This window comes from Ranitomeya variabilis, chromosome 1 (assembly GCF_051348905.1).
Source record: "Ranitomeya variabilis isolate aRanVar5 chromosome 1, aRanVar5.hap1, whole genome shotgun sequence".
In the NCBI taxonomy this organism is placed as follows: domain Eukaryota; kingdom Metazoa; phylum Chordata; class Amphibia; order Anura; family Dendrobatidae; genus Ranitomeya; species Ranitomeya variabilis.
This window is the reverse complement of record NC_135232.1, coordinates 7,609,052-7,631,751: the sequence shown is the minus strand read 5'-3', so window position 1 is coordinate 7,631,751 and position 22,700 is coordinate 7,609,052. Positions and strand designations below refer to the sequence as shown.

The 22,700-nt window shown below is 50.2% G+C and overlaps 1 long non-coding RNA gene across 1 annotated transcript in view; it reads left to right on the top strand.

Moving 5' to 3' along the window:
* Positions 1-22,700, top strand: part of LOC143793644 (uncharacterized) — a 188,648-nt gene that overhangs the window by 153,102 nt on the left and 12,846 nt on the right. Inside the window, exons 3-4 of the long non-coding RNA XR_013220168.1 lie at positions 12,175-12,289; positions 12,378-12,535. This is a non-coding gene — a long non-coding RNA (uncharacterized LOC143793644). The remainder of the gene's footprint in view (positions 1-12,174; positions 12,290-12,377; positions 12,536-22,700) is intronic.

Genomic DNA, 22,700 nt, shown 5'->3' with positions numbered 1-22,700 from the left:
TGAGAATTTGTTAGTTTTATGCATAGTTACGTGTTTTGCAACGAGTGGCTCCACATCTAAAAAACCCTGTGGCGTTGAGCCATGTAGCTCTGTTGGTGTCCTGTAGAGAGTTGGAGATAGGATCGAGCCCAAGGTGGGAGCTCGTTTAGCAACGAATTTGATATCGCTCTATATTAAAATACGTTTTGTCATCTTGTTTGAGCATGGGTAGATGATTCCTGACAATATCCACGATCTGCCTGTATTGTGAGCTATCTGGGGTACTGAATGCTACATTATTATTGTTTTTCTGGGGATTATTATAAGGAGATTTATAATTTTTCGTTGTTAATAAATTTTTGCGATCTACTTTGGAGATTTTTCTACGTGCTTTGTCCAGATTCCATTTAGGATACCCTCTATGAGAAAGACGCTCACAGGTTTTCTCTGTCTCTGCCAAAAAGACGTCATTATCAGAGCAATTCCTTCTTGTTCTGATAAGTTCACCATATGGAATGTTATTTATGACATGATTTGGATGGCAGGAATTGGCTCTAAGAATTGAGTTACTTGAGGTAGGTTTTCTATAGGGAGTAATCTCAACCGTATGTTTTAGTGTATTACCTGAGAGGTTCAAATCCAAAAAATTGGTGTGTTTTTTCTGAAAGGAATGGGTGAATTTTAAATTAAAATTATTGTTATTTATATGATCAACAAATTTGGTCACTTCCTCCTGTGAACCCCTCCATACTAGGATCAGGTCATCTATATAGCGACCATAGCACACAATATCATCATCATTGTAGATATGGCTCTCTTCCCATTTCAACATAACAATATTCGCTAAAGAAGGCGAGAATTTAGCGCCCATGCTCACTCCCGTTAGTTGTCTGAAAAACCTATTGTCAAAACAAAAGTAATTATGATTAAGTAAAAAGTCCACTGCAGATATTAAAAAACGTTTTGTATCATTATTATAGGCAGAGTATGTATCCAGATAGTATGACAAACTCGACAATGCCACTGAATAGGGAATTGATGGATATAAGCCTACCACATCACATGTAAGCCATGCGTATTCTTCCTTCCAGTAAAATTGGTCAAAGACTGAAGTTACATATTTTGAATCATGTATAAAGCTAGGGGTATTTTGCACCAATGGTTGCAGGTAATGGTCCACCCAAGATCCCAATCTTTCCCCTATGGAACCAATACCTGCAACTATTGGTCTCATTGGGGGAGGAAACACATTTTTGTGTATTTTAGGGAATGAATGATAAATTGGTGTAACTGGATGATCGTTTTTTAAAAATTCTACTATTCTATCGTCAATAACATTCATATGTACACCTTCCTGTAACAGGTTGTGCAACAAGGAGTTAAATTCTTCGGTAGGGTTAGAACTAAGTTCAGAATACATCTCCTTATTTTCCAGGTCTTGTAAATTCCGTTTTTTATACAGCCCTGCGTCTAGTAACACAATAGTGCCTCCTGTATCTGATTGTCTTATTATAAGATCCTGCTTATCTTGCAGCTCTTTCAGCGCTTGTCTTTCCTTTTTTGTCAGGTTGGAATAGTTATTTTTGGAATCTAAAACAGATTTGTTCAGATCGACTAATTCCTTTTCAACTAGATCCTGAAATTGATCCAAGACTACTGGTCTGGATTTCAATGGATAAAAAGATGGATTACTGACAGGAAAAGAATCATTGAGGCTGTGTGCACACGTAGCAGATTGTTAGCGTTTTTTTCGCTATAAAAACGCTATAAAACCGCGAAAAAAACGCTACCATTAAGCATCCTATGTAACAGAATGCATTCCGCATTTTTTGTGCACATGCTGCATTTTTTTCCTGAGCAGAATCGCAATCCAGAAAAAAACGCAGCATGTTCATTAAAATTGCGGAATCGCGGCGATTCTGCACCCATAAGAGTGCATTGATCTGCTTACTTCCCGCACGGGGCTGTGCACACCATGCGGGAAGTAAGCAGATCAAGTGCGGTTGGTACCCAGGGTGGAGGATAGGAGACTCTCCTCCACGGACTGGGCACCATATAAGTGGTAAAAAAAAGAATTAAAATAAAAAATAGCGATATACTCACCTTCTGGTAGCCCGACCTCCTCAGCGTCTTCTGTGGTGTGTGTGAAGGACCTGCGATGACGTCGCGGTCACATGACCCGCGGTCACGTGACCGCTACGTCAATGGAAGGTCCTGAACACACAGCATTAGGAATGGACGCCGCTGAGGTGAGTATAACTTTTTTTTTTTATTATTTTTTAACATTCTATCTTTTACTATTGATGCTGCATCTATAGTAACAAGTTGGTCACACTTGTCAAACACTATGTTTGTGTGACCAACCTGTCAGTCAGTTTTCCAAGCGATGCTACATATCGCTTGGAAAACTCTAGCATTCTGCAAGCTAATTATGCTTGTAAAACGCTAGTTTTCTGCGGGTATATGCATGCTAAGTCTGCATGCGATATGCCCGCGGCAGGAGGCGCAGAATTGCCGCGGAAATTTCTGCTACGTGTGAACTTAGCCTAAGAGAGACAGAACCTAAAAAAGATTCTCTCTCCAACGCTTTTAAACTGAGAAGTGCTTTTTGTTCATGAAACATGCGTATATTATCAGTAGTGGAATAATCAAGATTCTCTATACGTACAGCATTTTCACTAGCAGCATCTGAAAGAAAGTGGCATTTTACTGTCAGGTTACGTGCAAATTTATTCAAGTCAAGTAAGGTTTTAAATATATCAAAGTCAGTAGTTGGAGAGAAGCTTAATCCCTTGCTGAGAATTGCTATCTGTTCTTCCGAGATCACATAGCTGGACAAATTCCACACTGGAGCCTCTAGTAATGGCGGCGATTCCTGTTCCGGGTTGGATATCTTCTTTCTCTTGTGCTTCCGGTCTGCACATTTCCTGCGTTTTTTGGAATCGCTCCACTAGCACTTGGAATATTGGGAACTGATCTCTGCTGCATTGAACGTGTGCTATTTGTGGAGCCTACTGATGAATCAGAAAGTTCCTTTGTGGTGGAAAAAAAGGAAGAAATATCCGAGGAGTAGTCTTTATCTCTGAAACTCACTTTTCCTTTAACAAGATCCCGTCTCTGTACTTGTTTTTTAGAATCGAGTGCGGTTTCATATTCCAATTATAGACTTTGTTGGCAATATAGTCTTCTGTGTCTCGTTTAAATTTTGATTTTTTTGTGTCCATAATTTGATTTTCCAACTTGGTGATGTTCGTCTTCAATCTATCATTATAAAAATTAAAATCTTTTGAACTGGTGTGCCCCTCCAAAGAGCGTTGCCAACTCTTAATGTCCTGTTTAATATTATTTATTTCCATGTCCTCATACTTAATTATCAAAGAGATGAGTTTAAGGGAGCATTGACTCAAAATAGAGTACCATTCTTTTTCAAAATCCTCATTAAAAATCTTTGTAGGAACTTTTTTTAAACGTAGTCCTCTAGGAATCATATTTTTTGATTCATATGTTTACAATGTGCACAAAGGTAACTTAACTAGTCTCAGATTCTGTGGAATAGAAAAGGTTTACAAACCTCCGAGAGGAGGTAACTTACAGCAGAAACTTTTTAATCGGGAAACATATTGGATGTTTAGGTTAGACACACGTATTCCCTATGGCCTTAATGCCAGACATGATTTAATAAAGCAATATTAATTAATGTTCAAGTAATGTTCTAGCAATGTCTCTTACGGGTATTTCATATATCAATCCGTTATTTCTATGATAATTTTAACCGGTGATTCCCCTTTTTCTTTCCCTTTTTTAAATTTTTTTTTATTTTTTTCCTTTGCAATTTTTTTTTCCTTTGCAATTTTTTTTTCCTTTGCAATTTTTTTTTTTTTTTTTGCATTTTTAATTGTTTGTCCAATCAATGTCTTGTGCACACTATATATATATATGCTCTCATTGCACTATTAGGTAGATCATGAGTAAGACTTCATAGTTAAAACGCGTTGATCCTCCTCACTGGTGTGCCAGGTGTTTGCTATGTAAAGATTTTTCTTGTTGAAGAACTATTTATCGCTTTAGTTGTCTAATAAAGTCTCACAAAGTCTGAACTGCCTCCACCTCCAGCTGGATCATTTTCCTTTTTGTCTTCATTTGCTGTGGGCGCTCACCCCGAACCGTGCTGGGCGTTGGCAGGTCTGGGGATTTCGTCTAAGACCGGTAAGCTGACTACAGTCCTTTTTTCTTTTGACTTCCAAACTGTTGTGTTCACCGATGAGTGCCGTGCAACGCTCGATGGTCCAGATGGATGGAGTGGAGGATGGCTGGTTGATGGACACCCCATGAAAACACGGCTAAGGCGCCAACAAGGAGGAGGTGGAGTAATGTTTTGGGCTGGAATCATGGGGAGAGAGATTGTCGGCCCCTTTATGATCTTCCCCTGACCTCAACCCCATTGAGAACCTCTGGAGCATCATCAAAAGGAGTGTCTATGATGGCGGGAGGCAGTTCACATCAAAGCAACAGCTCTGGGAGGGGATTCTGTCCACATGCAAAACAATTGAAGCAGAAACCATCCAAAAACTGTCAAATTCAATGGACGAGAGAGTTCAGAAGCTTCTTTCCAACAAGGGGTCCTATGTGCAAATGTAACATCACCTAGAATAAAGGTTTCACTTGAAAACTGTTTGATTTCATTTTGTAATAACCTGATAATGCTTATAACTTCACAATTGACCATTTTTTTGTTCAAAATAAAAAAAAAGGTTGAAAACTCTGCTGTGCATAATAATTTGGAACCTGCATTTTGAGTATTTATTTTTTTTAAAAAGATACTGTTTTCATAGGCAATTTGTTCCAAAACATTGCAATTATACTAGAATAGTAGATGACCGGAAAATAACAATGACTGCAATTCAGACAGGTAATTTAGGGAAAATATGAGGAAATATAATAATTTGGAACACAGTGTAGAGAACGGATGTGTAGTACCTGGCCGCGGCCACTATACTGTCGGTGGAGCTGTTCTGCACAGATCCACAACCCAGCACTTCCAGCCGCCACCGCCGCCAGGATCGGTTGGGTACCGGGTGTCGCACCCCCAGTAATCAGACATTGATGACCTCTCCTAAGATGTCAAAGCGCCAGATCACCCCTTTAAAGCTCCCCATGCACATTAGATAAATGTTGTCTGACTTTGGCAGGATCGGCAGGCCTTATACTGTGTATCGGGGTCCCCAGATTCACCCTGAATAGATGACGGGGCAGAGAATGATCCGCCCTGTTGAATGTCCTTTTGTTCGGGGTGTAGATAAGCTATGGTCAGTGTTACACCCGGTCTGTTTACTGTACCTCCAGGAGGTCTCCGTCGGGACTCTCACTCTGTGCCGGCTTCATGCTGTCTGGACACAGCCCCCACCCCTTCTTCCTCTCCTGCTTCCTGGCATGCGGCCAGCAGGTTTCCTGACAGGGTTACTAGGTCGCACGTGCGCTCGCTGCCGCTCTCTTTAAAGAGACAGTGTGCATTTTCCAAATGTTGCCTCTAACCAATGGCGTGTGTTTTACTACTATTTCTAGCCCTTCCACCATAGGGAGGGCGCCGGAGCAACAAGTTCCTACTGTTGCTAACTTCCGGTTCCTGTTATCTTGCGCTGCTGTTTCTGAAGTATCTGCAAGGAACTCCGCTCATTCTGTCTGTCTCCACAGATCTTCTGCTACCAGTTACCCGGTCATTTTGGACTGCTTCTGCAGTATCTACACTGGACCCGTCTAGTCCTGCCAGTCCGCCAGCCTCACTTCCGGACCACGCCAGTACTCCCGGAGCCAGCTTCCACTCCTACACCCAGTATCCTCCAGTCTGCTCTGCAACGTCCGTTAACCTTGCTGGTCCGTCTGTTCCGCTGGGACAGCCGCCACGAGTTCGGGGTCTAACTGAAGGTAGCACCCGTGTCCTCCAGGCATTCCATTCTGTCCCTGTTCAAGGGGACTTACTACGGGTGTCTGGGGCTCACGCAGTAACGCCCCCTTCAGAGCCCCCCGGACCGTGGTCTAGTGGTTCCACATCAAACCTTAATAAATACGAATGTGAACTTCTACATCTGTGCCTCCGTTTCCATTCGTTACAGATTGCTCCGGCCATGGAACCCGCTGGATCCCAGAAATCACCAGTCATGGAGTTACGTCAGGAGATCTCCCAGCTGAAGGAGCAACAGGATAAAATCATGCCTTTCCTGCACAACGTATCTGCTCGCCTGGATAGTCTGGCTTCTTCGATGACTCCTGCGCCTGCCACCTGTGTCCAGGTATCTAACTGCACAGCAAGTAAGGATTCTCGCTTGGCGGCTCCCACTCGCTTCCGAGGAGACCCGTTTTGTGTCGAGGGTTCATAAATCAGTGCACACTGCACTTCGAACTACTGGGGCATAGGTTTGCTTCTGATTTGGCCAAAGTTGGCTTCATCATGTCCCACCTTGATGGAGAGGCACTCGCCTGGATGAATCCGCTGTGGGAGAGGGTGGACCCATTGGTTACTAATCTCCAGTCTTTTCTAGAGGCGTTCCGTAAGACCTTTGATGAACCTGGTCGTACTACGTCAACAGCTTCTGCTCTTCTTCGACTACGACAGGGGGTCTGTACGGTGGCTCAGTATGCGGTGCAGTTCCGTACTCTTTCGTCAGAACTTTCATGGAACAATGAGGCTCTGTTGGCTACCTTCTGGCAGGGACTCTCTGGACGAGTAAAGGATGAGTTGGCAGGACGTGATTTGCCTACTGCTCTGGATGACCTGATTTCCCTGGCCGTTCGGGTTGATCTACGGTTTCAGGAAAGGTCAAACGAGGTCAGACGTGAAAAAGAATCCAATCACCTGGTTGCTTGTGCTCCTAAATCTGCGAATCCTCCAACTTTGTCTCCCGCTCCTGTGGCTATGGAGGTGGATCGTGTAAGTCTGGTCAACCATCGCCAGGAGGCGCGTCGCCTGGAGGGGAGCTGTTTCTACTATGGCAGTGCCAAGCATTATATCCGCTCTTGTCCTAAGAGACCGGGAATCTCCAGTGCCTAGGGTCTGTAGGAGAGGCTACCCTAGGTAAGGATCATCTCTCACCAGCTCTGCAAATAACAATCTCTGTGGCCTTCGGCGAGACGAGATTTTCGGAGTCCTGTCACCTGGATTCTGGTGCCGCCGGGAACCTTATTTCGCAGGTGGTAGTGAATCGCTATCAGACTCCAGTCCAGCGTTTATCCGAGCCTTTGCAAGTGACATCTGTGGATTGCAGACCTCTGGTGGGGTCCATATGGTTCCAGACAGTGCCTTTGGAACTCCGGGTAGGTCTAACCCATTCTGAAATAATCCGTTTTTATGTGTTGCCAGATTTGTCCCACCCCTTGCTTTTAGGTCTAACCTGGTTCCGGATGCATGAACCTGTTCTAAATTGGAGGACGGGAGAGATCCTGCGCTGGGGAGATTCTTGCTTTGATCGTTGTATCATTCCGGTTCGTCATGCTCTGCCTCCAGTACAACCTGAAGCCCTGCCCGGTTTGCCGTCTCCTTACTGGTCCTTCGCTGATGTCTTCGGGAAAAAAGAGGCAGAGAAATTACCTCCACACAGGTCATATGATTGCCCCATTGATCTGCTTCCTGGAGTATCTCCTCCACGGGGATGGATCTATCTTTCTCAAGCAGAGACTCAGTCCATGTCTGAATACATTCAGGAGAACCTGGACAGAGGATTCATCCAGAAACCTTCCTCGCCTGCTGGAGCTGGATTCTTCTTCGTGAAGAAAAAGGATGGATCCCTACGACTCTGTATCGATTACAGGGGCCTGAACCAGATTACGGTAAAGAACAGGTATCCGTTGCCGTTAATTTCAGAATTGTTTGATCGTCTTAGGGGGCCTAAAATTTTCACCAAACTAGATCTCAGAGGGGCTTACAATCTAATACGCATTCGTGAAGGAGACGAATGGAAGACCGCCTTTAATACCCGGGACGGACACTACGAATACCTGGTAATGCCGTTTGGGCTAAGTAATGCACCAGCAGTGTTTCAGGAATTTGTAAATTACATTTTCAGAGATCTGCTTTATTCTTGTGTTGTTGTTTACCTGGATGACATTTTGATCTTCTCTGCTGATTTAGCTTCCCACCGGAGACAAGTACGTATGGTCTTACAAAGACTCAGGGTGAACAGACTTTATGCTAAAATAGAAAAGTGTCTCTTTGAGCAATCCTCTCTGCCTTTCCTGGGTTATATTGTCTCGCCTACAGGTTTAAAGATGGATCCAGAGAAGGTATCCGCCTTTCTTAAGTGGCCTCGCCCCTGCGGTCTGAAGGCAATACAACGGTTCCTGGGGTTCGCCAACAATTACCGTTTGTTCATTCCAAATTTTTCCACTCGAGTGGCACCCATTTCGGCTTTGACCCGGAAAGGCGCTAATGCCAAGGGATGGACACCTGAGGCTGAGGAGGCTTTTACTTCCCTAAAGCATGCCTTCTCCTCCGCACCCGTACTTCATCGACCGGATTCCGATAAACAATTTTTGCTTGAGGTAGACGCTTCCTCCATAGGTGCTGCCGCAGTTCTCACTCAGAAGTCGACATCCGGCCGGATGGTTACCTGTGGATTCTTCTCGAAAGTCTTTTCTGTTTCTGAGAGAAATTACTCTGTAGGAGATCGTCAATTATTGGCTATCAAGTTAGCTCTGCAGGAGTGGCGTCATCTTCTTGAGGGTGCTGCTCATCAGGTTATCATTTATACAGATCATAAGAATCTTGCTTATCTCCAATCTGCTCAGAGACTGAATCCTCGTCAAGCCCGGTGGGCTTTGTTTTTTGCTCGATTTAATTTTGTTCTTCATTTCCGACCAGCTGATAAGAACATTAAGGCCGATGCACTTTCCAGAGCGTTTTTGCCTCCAGATTTTGTGAAAGGACCGCACCACATCATTGAACCATCCAGATTAGTGTCGGTGGCCGTGGTTAATCTTGCTCGACTCCCTCCAGGTAAAACTTTTGTTTCTACTTCAGATCGGAAACGAGTTCTTCGGTGGGGTCATTCTTCTAAGTTGGCTGGTCATGCCGGACAAAGGAAGACTCTGCAACTCATCTCCCGTTACTACTGGTGGCCTACCATGGGCAAAGATGTTCAGGAGTATGTTGCTGCCTGTCCATCATGTGCTCGCAACAAGACTGATAAGCGTTTGCCCTACGGGCGATTATTACCTCTGTTTGTTCCTTCAGTACCCTGGCAGCACATCGCAATGGACTTCATTACTGATCTTCCTGTCTCCTGTGGCTGTTCAGTCATCTGGGTTGTGGTGGATCGTTTTTCGAAGATGGTGCATTTTGTTCCGTTACCTGGTCTCCCTTCTGCTTCTGAGCTCGCTGATCATTTCATTCAACATATCTTCCTTCTTCATGGGTTTCCTCTCCACATCGTATCCAACAGGGGTGTCCAGTTCACCTCCAAGTTCTGGAGAGCACTTTTTAAGTCTGTACAAGTGGAGCTGGACTTTTCTTCCGCATATCACCCTCAATCCAATGGGCAAGTAGAGAGGACCAATCAAATTCTGACAGGATTCTTGCGTCACTTCGTCAACATACATCATGATGACTGGATCAAGTTGCTGCCTTGGGCAGAATTCTCGTACAACAATCAAGTAAGTGAGTCTTCTGGTAAATCTCCCTTTCAGATTGTGTTCAGTGGCCATGTCAGTAGCCTGTGCTTCGATTTGTGGGACCCCAGTTCAAGGGCCATGTCAGTAGTCTGTGCATCAATTTGTGGGACCACAGTTCAGGGGCCATGTCAGTATTCTGTGCATCGATTTGTGGGACCCCAGTTCAGGGGACATGTCAGTAGTCTGTGCATAGATTTCTGGGACCCCAGTTCAGGGGCCATGTCAGTAGCCCGCGCATCGATTTGTGGGGCCCCAGTTCAGTGGCCACGTCAGTAGTCCATGCATCGATTTGTGGGACCCCAGTTCAGTGGCCATGTCAGTAGCCTGTGCATCGATTTGTGGGACCCCAGTTCAGGGGCCATGTCAGTAGCCTGTGCATCAATTTGTTGGACCTCAGTTCAGTGGCCATGTCAGTAGTCCATGCATCGATTTGTGGGACCACAGTTCAGGGGCCATGTCAGTAGCCTGTGCATCAATTTGTTGGACCTCAATTCAGTGGCCAAGTCAGTAGTCCATGCATTGATTTGTGGGACCACAGTTCAGGGGCCATGTCAGTAGCCTGTGCATCAATTTGTTGGACCTCAGTTCAGTGGCCATGTCAGTAGTCCATGCATCGATTTGTGGGACCCCAGTTCAGGGTCCATGTCAGTAGTCCATGCATCGATTTGTGAGACCCCAGTTCAGTGGCCATGTCAGTAGTCCATGCATCGATTTGTGGGACCACAGTTCAGGGGCCATGTCAGTAGTCCATGCATCGATTTGTGGGACCCCAGTTCAGTGGCCATGTCAGTAGTCTGTGCATCGATTTGTGGGACCCCAGTTCAGTGGCCATGTTAGGAGCCTGTGCATCAATTTGTGGGACCCCAGTTCAGGGGCCATGTCAGTAGCCCGTATCCGCTAGTTGGGAGCCCTATGTACCATCTTCTACCTGCTAGCGTCCCTGACACTTCTGATTGAGTCCCGACACGTGGCCACAGCCTACTGATGGGGTCGCCGGACCAAGGTTCTTCTATCGATGGCTCATCACCACCGGTGTTTGAGCTTCTGTTTTGTTGCTTGCTGGATGATCAGGATTATCGGCAGTAGGTGAGGGATTGCTGAGCCAGACATGCGCTGATGCCTCCGTCACATCCACTAGACTCCTCATCTCCTGCGATTTCTGTAAGATGGATGGGTCTGGTTTTGGTGGACAGACCCTTACATTTCTGTTGCCTCGTATATCGTCCCTGGTCTGGTCGTTATGCAGATTTTTGCCTTTCATGTTCACAGTTTTGCTTAGATGTTAAAGTCAGATGCTGTCGATATCTACGGACTTTGGGAAGATGCACTACAGTGATTCGGCGAACAGCTACGTGATCCCTCCGCTGCCTGGACGCTTGCAGAGCTCGGCCGCCTCCGCTGCCTAGCTGAGCAGTAAGGGGGAGATGCTCTTTGCTTTCCCCTCCATTTCGGGTGGGATCCTTGTTGTGAAGATGCCCCCTTGAGATGTTGCCGGTATGTCCGTCGGCTGACGTCTGCTTTAGGGCATTAATGAGTTTCTATATTTCTGACCCAACTGCTTTTTCTTTAGGAGCGGTGACTGTGGTGGAGCTGAAGCAAATGTCGGTCTGGAGACTATTAACTGGGTTCATACCTACAGCTGTAAGGTCCGTGTCATCCCCAGCTCTGACATAGCAGCAGCCATTGTCACATACCTCATGTCATGGCGGCACTGCGGAGCGTGATACTAAAAATATGGCTCCAACAGCAGTTGGCTACTAGAAAGAAATAGCCAGCACAATGCTTATTATTTATGAGAGATGACACAGTGGGGTCCCGTCTTCTGTACCCACGCTGAAGATGAAATGGGCCACGACGCTGCCTCCTCTCTGGGGTCTCCCTTCTCAGTGGTCCCCGGCAATCTGAAATCTCAATAAAGAGTAATGCCGCTGTGCAGAGGAAGTTCTCTGGGGACACAGCACTACATCCCTTCACAGCTCTTCTTGCGTGTTAGCTCCCAGCAGCCCAGGGGGTTTCTTTTAGGAGAATTGCATTTGTACTTTTGCCAAAAAATTAAGCTGCTTGCAGCAGGAAGTTCGGAATGTCCCCCAGAGATGTTACTCTGAGGGGGACACAATACTGCGGCCTCTTCATTCTCAGGGTGGGGTCATCAATGACCAGTAATGGTGGGACATTCTCATAAGTCCTTTTTTATGATGTTCTAGGTACAAGTTTCGCCTCTTTGGTAGTGCGGCATAACCCTACTCGCTAAAATATTTTTTTTGTAAAGGCATAACTTTTTGCAATTTAATAGAAGGCTTACATTTTCTAAAAAAAACTTTACAAACTATTTGATGGGGTCCTCCTTCAAGGGGTTTTCCAGTCTAACATTAACATCAAAGTAAAACAAAATGTCCTGAAAAATGAGGACAGATCTGCCAGTCCCTGGGTCCTAGTGCCGCTCGCTGTGCTGCCTGTGGGTTTTCCCGGATTTGTTATGTGATGTGTATCACGATTGATAGATTAAGTGACTTGTTTTTATTTTTGTGGCTATAGAGGGGCGCAGGACCCCGCTCATCTTCCCGTGAATCTCGCTGTTCACTGCCTTGAAAACGACGCGTTGATCTTTGCACTGTGTCAGGATCATAAACTGCGCATGTAGTCTTATAAGGTAAGTGATATCCGCGACGGTCACAATACTGGTGTGAAAGGACGTAGGAAGGCCGATATCATTATTGTATCTCCATCGTACGTTCTAGGACCAGACTTGTCTTATGGAATCTGATATGCTGGAGTTTGTGCCGTCAGCAAAGAAATGCGTCACATCCCAGGAGTCGGGCACAAGCTAAGACTGCCCCATTCAATGTCTATAGGACTTTATCTTGGCGTGTACTTGCACTCACCCGGACAAGGACAGGTACTTTCACTTCCTTCAAGTGTTCCTTTAATAAAGTATTTTTTTTAGTGCCAGCGGTAAGTTTTTACCTATTGGCTGAGTAATACTTTGTCTTCCAGTTCTGCGTCTTCCAGTTGGTGACTGCGGACAGCAATCGCTACTGTCTGCATCATGTCTACTCATTATTCTCAAACCAGGTTAGGAAGGCTAAGTGCATATGGATTTTGTGGAGGTTTATGGTCACAGTCTAGATAGATGCCTAGACACCAGTCCAGATAACGGCCAACAGATGACCATGTTGGCTGCTATTTAGTAAATGGGGTCTCTGGTAAAGCAAAGTACTCGCCGGGCAGAGCGCCGTTGTCTGCTTTTGGCCAAGTGTCCTTAGTGTAGGCCGTGGTCTTCTGCAAATTTATCTCCATCTTTGGGTACAAACTTATGCTGAGCTTCTTTCATTTAGGAGCCTCTGGTGGGTTTCATGTTGACTTTGACAACCACGGACAGTTGGGCTTTGTGGCTTGATGATGAAAACCAAACTGTTGTCAAACATATCAATTTTAAGAAGTGAGTATCACGAGGGGTTAATATTTTTATAATTATCATATGATCCGCCTGAAAGCCATCATTCATTAGCCAGGACTGGGCCAGGGGGGCTTGCGGAGGCTGGCGGCCCCCGGGGCTGGTGGACGCGGGGCTTGCGGAGGCTGGCGGCTGCGGAGGACTCTACACAATTTTTGTGACTTTTCTTAGCGCTGCTGCTCCGCGAGCCGTACTGTGGGTCCTCATTTTAAAAAGAGATGTCCACATGGAGTCGCCCCTTTAATGGAGGGTTTTGAGTTAGGGCTGGTTTATGTAGCCTTTTTGGTGTCAGAAAAGTTTTCCATTTCTCTGGTTTTTGCTGTTTTCCGTTAGACATCAATCTCTGTTTTCCAGTAATCAGGCCGGGTAGTGCAACCAGGTTTTCATGAACCCGTTAGCAGATGAAGAACTGAACATTGTGGATGAGCAAGACCCCCGGGTTAGTTGTAGATCCGTTAGCACCTAACATGAGGATTTGTTTTGATTGTTTGGTACCCGATATGTCAGGAATGTTTAAAGGGAACCTGGCAGGAGACTTGGGGTCCCCAAACTAATGACCTTGCTGGACAGGGTGGTAAAAGTCGACTTCACACTGACCTTCTTGGTAGCAAATGCATTCGGAGGGGGTGGGCCGGTTCTGGGGTGCAGGTCATGAAGGAGGCAAACTGGTTCTGGAGTGTAGATCCCAAGGGGGTGGGCCAAGTGTGGAGGGGTGCAGGTCCCGAGGGGGGCGAACTGGTTTTGGGGCATAGGTCCCAGGGGGGCGAACTGGTTTTGGGGTGCAGGTCCCAGGGGTGGGCTGAAGTAGAGTGCGTGGGTTTTAGGGCCCAGGTCCTGAGGGAGGGTGGGCTGGTTTGGGGTGCAGGTCTCAAGGTGGGGTGGGCTGGTACCGTGACGTAGGTCCCAAGGGTGCGGGCCGGGTATGGATTGCAGGTCTCATTGTGGGGTGGGCTGGCTCTGGGACGTAGGTCCAAAGGGGGTGGGTTGTAGTAGAGCAGGTGGGTTTTGGGGACCAGGTCCTGAGAGTGGGGTGCTAGTCACAAGAAGGGGAGAGCGCGGGCCGAGGTTCTAACGATCTTGTCGTAGTGATGCTCCATGTATTTATCAGCTGTTTAGACACTTGCTCTTTTCCTTTTTTTCTTACGATGTCGTGTTATTAGGAGGTGTATTGGGAATATTTGCTCTCCGGAAGATTCACCATCGCTGCTCTACTGAAAGCTTTACAGGCAAGTCGTCCTCTGTTATAGGTCACAATGGCTCCTAATGGCCTCTGCCACATGTGTCACTGCTGGACGGAAAGGGTCAGGATTGATTGCTCCCGTGTGACCTCGCGTGGTGGACGGCAGAGCCTGTGCTCCTGGCGGTCTATCCTGTGCCTCACAGACAGAATGGGTCAGTAATGATTGCTCCCGCGTGGTGGACGGCAGAGCCTGTGCTCCTGGCGGTCTATCCTGTGCCTCACAGACGGAATGGGTCAGTAATGATTGCTCCCGTGTGACCTTGCGTGGTGGACAGCAGAGCCTGTGTTCTTGGCGGTCTATCCTGTGCCTCACAGACGGAATGGGTCAGTAATGATTGCTCCTGCGTGGTGGACGGCAGAGCCTGTGTTCCTGGCGGTCTATCCTGTGCCTCACGGACGGAATGGGTCAGTAATGATTGCTCCCGTGTGACCTCACGTGGTGGACGGCAGAGCCTGTGTTCCTGGCGGTCTATCCTGTGCCTCACGGACGGAATGGGTCAGTAATGATTGCTCCCGTGTGACCTCACGTGGTGGACGGCAGAGCCTGTGCTCCTGGCGGTCTATCCTGTGCCTCACGGACGGAATGGGTCAGTAATGATTGCTCCCGTGTGACCTCGCGTGGTGGACGGCAGAGCCTGTGCTCCTGGCGGTCTATCCTGTGCCTCACGGACGGAATGGGTCAGTAATGATTGCTCCCACGTGGTGGACAGCAGAGCCTGTGCTCCTGGCGGTCTATCCTGTGCCTCACGGACGGAATGGGTCAGTAATGATTGCTCCCGCGTGGTGGACGGCAGAGCCTGTGCTCCTGGCGGTCTATCCTGTGCCTCACGGACGGAATGGGTCAGTAATGATTGCTCCCGTGTGACCTCGCGTGGTGGACGGCAGAGCCTGTGCTCCTGGCGGTCTATCCTGTGCCTCACGGACGGAATGGGTCAGTAATGATTGCTCCCGCATGGTGGACGGCAGAGCCTGTGCTCCTGGCGGTCTATCCTGTGCCTCACGGACGGAATGGGTCAGTAATGATTGCTCCCGCGTGGTGGACGGCAGAGCCTGTGCTCCTGGCGGTCTATCCTGTGCCTCACGGACGGAATGGGTCAGTAATGATTGCTCCCGCGTGGTGGACGGCAGAGCCTGTGCTCCTGGCGGTCTATCCTGTGCCTCACGAATGGAATGGGTCAGTAATGATTGCTCCCGCGTGGTGGACGGCAGAGCCTGTGCTCCTGGCGGTCTATCCTGTGCCTCACGGACGGAATGGGTCAGTAATGATTGCTCCCGCGTGGTGGACGGCAGAGCCTGTGCTCCTGGCGGTCTATCCTGTGCCTCACGGACGGAATGGGTCAGTAATGATTGCTCCCGCGTGGTGGATGGCAGAGCCTGTGCTCCTGGCGGTCTATCCTGTGCCTCACGAACGGAATGGGTCAGTAATGATTGCTCCCGCGTGGTGGACGGCAGAGCCTGTGCTCCTGGCGGTCTATCCTGTGCCTCACGGACGGAATGGGTCAGTAATGATTGCTCCCGCGTGGTGGACGGCAGAGCCTGTGCTCCTGGCGGTCTATCCTGTGCCTCACGAACAGAATGGGTCAGTAATGATTGCTCCCGCGTGGTGGACGGCAGAGCCTGTACTCCTGGCGGTCTATCCTGTGCCTCACGAACGGAATGGGTCAGTAATGATTGCTCCCGCGTGGTGGACGGCAGAGCCTGTGCTCCTGGCGGTCTATCCTGTGCCTCACGAACGGAATGGGTCAGTAATGATTGCTCCCGCGTGGTGGACGGCAGAGCCTGTGCTCCTGGCGGTCTATCCTGTGCCTCACGAACGGAATGGGTCAGTAATGATTGCTCCCGCGTGGTGGACGGCAGAGCCTGTGCTCCTGGCGGTCTATCCTGTGCCTCACGAACGGAATGGGTCAGTAATGATTGCTCCCGCGTGGTGGACGGCAGAGCCTGTGCTCCTGGCGGTCTATCCTGTGCCTCACGAACGGAATGGGTCAGTAATGATTGCTCCCGCGTGGTGGACGGCAGAGCCTGTGCTCCTGGCGGTCTATCCTGTGCCTCACGAACGGAATGGGTCAGTAATGATTGCTCCCGCGTGGTGGACGGCAGAGCCTGTGCTCCTGGCGGTCTATCCTGTGCCTCACGGACGGAATGGGTCAGTAATGATTGCTCCCGCGTGGTGGACGGCAGAGCCTGTGCTCCTGGCGGTCTATCCTGTGCCTCACGGACGGAATGGGTCAGTAATGATTGCTCCCGCGTGGTGGACGGCAGAGCCTGTGCTCCTGGCGGTCTATCCTGTGCCTCACGAACGGAATGGGTCAGTAATGATTGCTCCCGCGTGGTGGACGGCAGAGCCTGTGCTCCTGGCGGTCTATCCTGTGCCTCACGAACGGAATGGGTCAGTAATGATTGCTCCCGCGTGGTGGACGGCAGAGCCTGTGCTCCTGGCGGTCTATCCTGTGCCTCACGAACGGAATGGGTCAGTAATGATTGCTCCCGCGTGGTGGACGGCAGAGCCTGTGCTCCTGGCGGTCTATCCTGTGCCTCACGAACGGAATGGGTCAGTAATGATTGCTCCCGCGTGGTGGACGGCAGAGTCTGTGCTCCTGGCAGTCTATCCTGTGCCTCACGGACGGAATGGGTCAGTAATGATTGCTCCCGTGTGACCCCGCGTGGTGGACGGCAGAGCCTGTGCTCCTGGCGGTCTATCCTGTGCCTCACGGACGGAATGGGTCAGTAATGATTGCTCCCGCGTGGTGGACGGCAGAGCCTGTGCTCCTGGCGGTCTATCCTGTGCCTCACGGACGGAATGGGTCAGTAATGATTGCTCCCGCGTGGTGGACGGCAGAGCCTGTGCTCCTGGCGGTCTATCCTGTGCCTCACGGACGGAATGGGTCAGTAATGATTGCTCCCGCGTGGTGGACGGCAGAGCCTGTGCTCCTGGCGGTCTATCCTGTGCCTTACGAACGGAATGGGTCAGTAATGATTGCTCCCGCGTGGTGGACGGCAGAGCCTGTGCTCCTGGCGGTCTATCCTGTGCCTCACGGACGGAATGGGTCAGTAATGATTGCTCCCGTGTGACCTCACGTGGTGGACGGCAGAGCCTGTGCTCCTGGCGGTCTATCCTGTGCCTCACGGACGGAATGGGTCAGTAATGATTGCTCCCGTGTGACCTCACGTGGTGGACGGCAGAGCCTGTGCTCCTGGCGGTCTATCCTGTGCCTCACGGACGGAATGGGTCAGTAATGATTGCTCCCGTGTGACCTCACGTGGTGGACGGCAGAGCCTGTGCTCCTGGCGGTCTATCCTGTGCCTCACGGACGGAATGGGTCAGTAATGATTGCTCCCGCGTGGTGGACGGCAGAGCCTGTGCTCCTGGCGGTCTATCCTGTGCCTCACGGACGGAATGGGTCAGTAATGATTGCTCCCGCGTGGTGGACGGCAGAGCCTGTGCTCCTGGCGGTCTATCCTGTGCCTCACGGACGGAATGGGTCAGTAATGATTGCTCCCGCGTGGTGGACGGCAGAGCCTGTGCTCCTGGCGGTCTATCCTGTGCCTTACGAACGGAATGGGTCAGTAATGATTGCTCCCGCGTGGTGGACGGCAGAGCCTGTGCTCCTGGCGGTCTATCCTGTGCCTCACGGACGGAATGGGTCAGTAATGATTGCTCCCGTGTGACCTCACGTGGTGGACGGCAGAGCCTGTGCTCCTGGCGGTCTATCCTGTGCCTCACGGACGGAATGGGTCAGTAATGATTGCTCCCGCGTGGTGGACGGCAGAGCCTGTGCTCCTGGCGGTCTATCCTGTGCCTTACGAACGGAATGGGTCAGTAATGATTGCTCCCGCGTGGTGGACGGCAGAGCCTGTGCTCCTGGCGGTCTATCCTGTGCCTCACGGACGGAATGGGTCAGTAATGATTGCTCCCGTGTGACCTCACGTGGTGGACGGCAGAGCCTGTGCTCCTGGCGGTCTATCCTGTGCCTCACGGACGGAATGGGTCAGTAATGATTGCTCCCATGTGACCTCGCGTGGTGGACGGCAGAGCCTGTGCTCCTGGCGGTCTATCCTGTGCCTCACGGATGGAATGGGTCAGTAATGATTGCTCCCGCGTGGTGGACGGCAGAGCCTGTGCTCCTGGCGGTCTATCCTGTGCCTCACGGACGGAATGGGTCAGTAATGATTGCTCCCGCGTGGTGGACGGCAGAGCCTGTGCTCCTGGCGGTCTATCCTGTGCCTCACGGACGGAATGGGTCAGTAATGATTGCTCCCGCGTGGTGGACGGCAGAGCCTGTGCTCCTGGCGGTCTATCCTGTGCCTCACGGACGGAATGGGTCAGTAATGATTGCTCCCGCGTGGTGGACGGCAGAGCCTGTGTTCCTGGCAGTCTATCCTGTGCCTTACGGACGGAATGGGTCAGTAATGATTGCTCCCGTGTGACCTCACGTGGTGGACGGCAGAGCCTGTGCTCCTGGCGGTCTATCCTGTGCCTCACGGACGGAATGGGTCAGTAATGATTGCTCCCGTGTGACCCCGCGTGGTGGACGACAGAGCCTGTGCTCCTGGCGGTCTATCCTGTGCCTCACGGACGGAATGGGTCAGTAATGATTGCTCCCGCGTGGTGGACGGCAGAGCCTGTGCTCCTGGCGGTCTATCCTGTGCCTCACGGACGGAATGGGTCAGTAATGATTGCTCCCGCGTGGTGGACGGCAGAGCCTGTGCTCCTGGCGGTCTATCCTGTGCCTCACGGACGGAATGGGTCAGTAATGATTGCTCCCGCGTGGTGGACGGCAGAGCCTGTGCTCCTGGCGGTCTATCCTGTGCCTTACGAACGGAATGGGTCAGTAATGATTGCTCCCGCGTGGTGGACGGCAGAGCCTGTGCTCCTGGCGGTCTATCCTGTGCCTCACGGACGGAATGGGTCAGTAATGATTGCTCCCGTGTGACCTCACGTGGTGGACGGCAGAGCCTGTGCTCCTGGCGGTCTATCCTGTGCCTCACGGACGGAATGGGTCAGTAATGATTGCTCCCGCGTGGTGGACGGCAGAGCCTGTGCTCCTGGCGGTCTATCCTGTGCCTCACGAACGGAATGGGTCAGTAATGATTGCTCCCGCGTGGTGGACGGCAGAGCCTGTGCTCCTGGCGGTCTATCCTGTGCCTCACGGACGGAATGGGTCAGTAATGATTGCTCCCGCGTGGTGGATGGCAGAGCCTGTGCTCCTGGCGGTCTATCCTGTGCCTCACGGACGGAATGGGTCAGTAATGATTGCTCCCGCGTGGTGGACGGCAGAGCCTGTGCTCCTGGCGGTCTATCCTGTGCCTCACGGACGGAATGGGTCAGTAATGATTGCTCCCGCGTGGTGGACGGCAGAGCCTGTGCTCCTGGCGGTCTATCCTGTGCCTCACGGACGGAATGGGTCAGTAATGATTGCTCCCGCGTGGTGGACGGCAGAGCCTGTGCTCCTGGCGGTCTATCCTGTGCCTCACGGACGGAATGGGTCAGTAATGATTGCTCCCGCGTGGTGGACGGCAGAGCCTGTGCTCCTGGCAGTCTATCCTGTGCCTCACGGACGGAATGGGTCAGTAATGATTGCTCCCGTGTGACCTCACGTGGTGGACGGCAGAGCCTGTGCTCCTGGCGGTCTATCCTGTGCCTCACGGACGGAATGGGTCAGTAATGATTGCTCCCGCGTGGTGGACGGCAGAGCCTGTGCTCCTGGCGGTCTATCCTGTGCCTCACGGACGGAATGGGTCAGTAATGATTGCTCCCGTGTGACCTCACGTGGTGGACGGCAGAGCCTGTGCTCCTGGCGGTCTATCCTGTGCCTCACGGACGGAATGGGTCAGTAATGATTGCTCCCGCGTGGTGGACGGCAGAGCCTGTGCTCCTGGCGGTCTATCCTGTGCCTCACGGACGGAATGGGTCAGTAATGATTGCTCCCGCGTGGTGGACGGCAGAGCCTGTGCTCCTGGCGGTCTATCCTGTGCCTCACGGACGGAATGGGTCAGTAATGATTGCTCCCGCGTGGTGGACGGCAGAGCCTGTGCTCCTGGCGGTCTATCCTGTGCCTCACGAACAGAATGGGTCAGTAATGATTGCTCCCGCGTGGTGGACGGCAGAGCCTGTGCTCCTGGCGGTCTATCCTGTGCCTCACGGACGGAATGGGTCAGTAATGATTGCTCCCGCGTGGTGGACGGCAGAGCCTGTGCTCCTGGCGGTCTATCCTGTGCCTCACGGACGGAATGGGTCAGTAATGATTGCTCCCGCGTGGTGGACGGCAGAGCCTGTGTTCTTGGTGGTCTATCATGTGCCTTACGGCGGGGGACACAGTTTGTGGCTGCACCAGATGCGTATACAGAGAGCTGACGGTGAATGAGCCTCCTCAGGACGGTGATGTATAGAGGAGGACCTGTGGTGCTTGTTGTTTGTGGTACTAATCTCCAATCATGAAGAAGTGAATAGTCTGAGAAGATCCGTCTCGGTACCGGTAGTTGGGGCTCAGGCTCTCACTCCTGGTTCCTATGGGCAGCAGACCTCTGTAGGCCGCTTGTGTCGTCGTCTCTGCGTGTCCTTCCTGAGGCGCCATTTCCCTTCCCACTATGCTAGAGGCTAAAGGCCCTCTGCTGACGTCACGCCCATGTGACCAGAAGGGGCGGCGCCTCCTCCTCCAGTCCATGGAGCAGACACCAGGGAGCTGTGGACGTCATGTCGGGATCTGGAGGATTCGGAGTGATCGGGGGTCACAGATCAGGTAACGGGATGTTCATGCACAAGCTGGGAGTCTGCCGGGGGTGGGGTTGCTTGCATGGGACTGCGTGCTGGGGGTCTGCCTGGGGAAGGGGGTGATGCTTGCATGGGACTGCGTGCTGGGGGTCTGCCTGGGGACGGGAGTGATGCTTGCATGGGACTTCATGCTGGGGGTCTGCCTGCGGAAGGGAGTGATGCTTGCATGGGACTGCGTGTTGGGGGGTCTGCCTGGGGAAGGGAGTGATGCTTGCATGGGACTGCGTGCTGGGGGTCTGCCTGTGGAAGGGGGTGATGCTTGCATGGGACTGCGTGCTGCGTGTCTGCCTGGGGAAGGGGGTGATGCTTGCATGGGACTGCGTGCTGGGGGTCTGCCTGGGGAAGGGAGTGATGCTTGCATGGGATTGCATGCTGGAGGGGCCTGCCTGGGGAAGGGGGTGATGCTTGCATGGGACTGCGTGCTGGGGGTCTGCCTGGGGACGGGGGTGATGCTTGCATGGGACTTCATGCTGGGGGTCTGCCTGCGGAAGGGAGTGATGCTTGTGTTGAGTCCTTCTCAGTCCCTGGCTTACTAGAGGTAGGGATCCCAGTGAAATGACACGCAGCACAAAAGGTTGTGTGATCATATACAGGGGAAACCCAGGAGCACGTCTGACTCACTGGGCTCTACCCCCTCCTTTTTATAGCAAAAAGTTAAACATTTTACAGACATGCGTACAAGCGCTCATATTTCACATCCTTATACAATAACAGCCTATACTAGAGATAAGGTTCAGCTTCTAGTATGTAGGTAAAAGGTTACACTATCAAGAAGGAATGCGTCCATAAAAGGAAATGTCAACTTTGCTTAAGTTTCCTGAAATAAGCCAGATGTCTCAGGAGAAAGACACAATGGATTCTTTCAGTCTGATCTCCACAATTCCCCCCTTTGACATATTCTTTTTTTATTACCACAGGGCTAAAGACAAAGCCTTTATTTTTGGTATTACACATGTACACACTTATATTATTAGTAAGAGAATCAAATCTAGTATTAATTCTTCTATCGCAAATTATTTTCTTCTTTAGCAGTATACTAAAATATAAAAACAAAAATTAGTACGGTAATATTAATTTATACTCTTGCATCTATTACACAAAGTTTATCTGTGCATACTGAGATACCCTTGAGCACAATCTGGAATAGTACGTATATGACTACAATAATCATAACTATATGTATTATGCTCTGCATAATTCCAGCAACCCACCCACCGATTCCTCTGAACCAGTTGGCTGGGTTAAGAAAAGAAAAGGTATCTGACCACCAGCTATCCTTATTCTGGTCATTATCTTTGTCATACTGATCTCTGAGTCGTTGTACATCCTTTAATTTGAATGTCATACTCATCGTACTATTCGGGTCTATATAATGACAGCAGGTGGGTCCGATGATTTGACACATACCCCCTTGTGAGGCAGTTAGGTAATCCAATACCAGGGTATGTTGGTTGATGACTATTATAAGCTGATTCTGTACAGCTATACTAGTGTTTAGTATATCCAATATATCCCAAATTTGATCATCTAGATAGTCTGTGGCCCTAACCAGTTTATCCCACATTTGTGTAATCATAGGGTAAATAAAAATAGAA